Below are 1,585 nucleotides of genomic sequence, written 5' to 3' on the forward strand. Positions count from 1 at the left end.
CAAAAATATCTGCATAAACTTCCAAATGGAAACTCACGTCCTTTTTCAAACTAAAATTTGTTTCAGTGTTTACTTATTTTCACCTTTTTTCTTCATCTTTCTATGCAAAGCAGAATCCCTTCTAAAGTTTTAATAGGTTTCATATAACTCTCAGAAATGTTACCATTTCTTAGAAATATCTTTTTAAGCAATAGCACCGTGGATATTTCTTAAAAAAGAATTCCACAGGCAGCAGTTCAGTTCTCATAGCAGAATAATAATATCTGTTAATAATTAATAAGCCTGTCAATGGGCAGGGATTGTCTCTATCTGTTGCCAAATTGTACATTCCAAGCACTTAGTCCAGTGCTCTGCACCTAGTAAGCGCTCAATAAATACTATTGAATGCATATTTGTTAAGCACCGTACTAAGCACCGGGATAGATACAAGATAATCAGGTCCCACGTTGGACTCACAGCCCAAATAGGAGGTGGAACAACTATTGAATTCCCATTTTGCAGATGAGGGAACGGAGGCTCCGAGAAGTTAAGCGACTTGACTTGCCCTAGGTCACACAGAAGGTATGTGGCAGAGCAGGGATTAGAACCCAGATCCTCTGACTCCCAGGTCCGTGCTCTTTCCACTAGGCCACGCTACTTCTCAGTATTAACATTTGAGGGAAATGGTTTCCCCTTGTTTACAGTTGGGTTTATTGTCTGGTCTTATGCCGTCAAATCATCCCTGACCCATAGAGATACCATGACACGTCTCTCCCGGAACACCCCACCTCCACCTGCAATCGTTCTGGTAGTGGATCCATAGAGTCTCCTTGGTAAAAATATGGAAGTGGTTTACCTTCGCCTCCTTCCACCCAGTAAACTCCAGTCTCTGCCCTGGACTACCTCCCAAGCTGCTGCTGCCCAGCACAGGTGAGTTTGTAGCAGATTGTCTTCCAGTCACTAGCCACTGGCCAAGCTTGGAATGGAATGGACAGGCCTCCGCTTGGCTCTCCCTCCCATAGTCGAGACTGGTAGAGGACTGGAAACTCTCCTGGTGCCACCCTGAGAGGGGGTGGGTTTATTGAGGCTCACAGAAATGTAAATGGTTTTCCCTAAAACATAAAAACACAGTGGGGAAAAGCTCTTCAACAGCTATCTCTAAATCTATAGTAATAACAGTGGGACTAAAGTGCTTACTTTTCTAGACCATAAGCTCGTTGTGGGCAGGGGACCAACTCTACCAACTCTATTTTATTGGACTCTCTCAAGTGCTTAGAACAGTGCTCTGCACACAGTAACTGCATAACAAATGGCACTGACGGATCGGTTGATTACTAGGTGACTGACATTGCGCTAAGATGGGGGGTGATTTTTTTTTGCTTTTTTTTAAAAATGGTATTGGTTAAGGATTTACTATGTAGCAGACACCATACTACGCACTAGGGTAGATGCAAAGTCGGACACAGTCCATGTCTCCCACATGGAGTTCATTCATTCAATAGTATTTAAATACTATTTAAAATTAATATTTATAAATAAATACTATTGAATGAACATGGAATTCATAGCCTTAATTCCCATTTTACAGAACGGGCAGCTGAGGCAC

The 1,585-nt window shown here is 42.3% G+C and overlaps 1 non-coding gene across 1 annotated transcript; it reads right to left on the reverse strand.

The window, feature by feature from the left end:
• Positions 1-913: 913 nt before the first annotated feature.
• Positions 914-1,051, reverse strand: LOC114807717. The gene has a single exon (XR_003755792.1). It is a non-coding gene; the product is annotated as a small nucleolar RNA SNORA7 (small nucleolar RNA).
• Between the last annotated feature and the right edge of the window lie 534 nt (positions 1,052-1,585).

The sequence above is a fragment of the Ornithorhynchus anatinus genome, chromosome X3, assembly GCF_004115215.2.
Source record: "Ornithorhynchus anatinus isolate Pmale09 chromosome X3, mOrnAna1.pri.v4, whole genome shotgun sequence".
In the NCBI taxonomy this organism is placed as follows: domain Eukaryota; kingdom Metazoa; phylum Chordata; class Mammalia; order Monotremata; family Ornithorhynchidae; genus Ornithorhynchus; species Ornithorhynchus anatinus.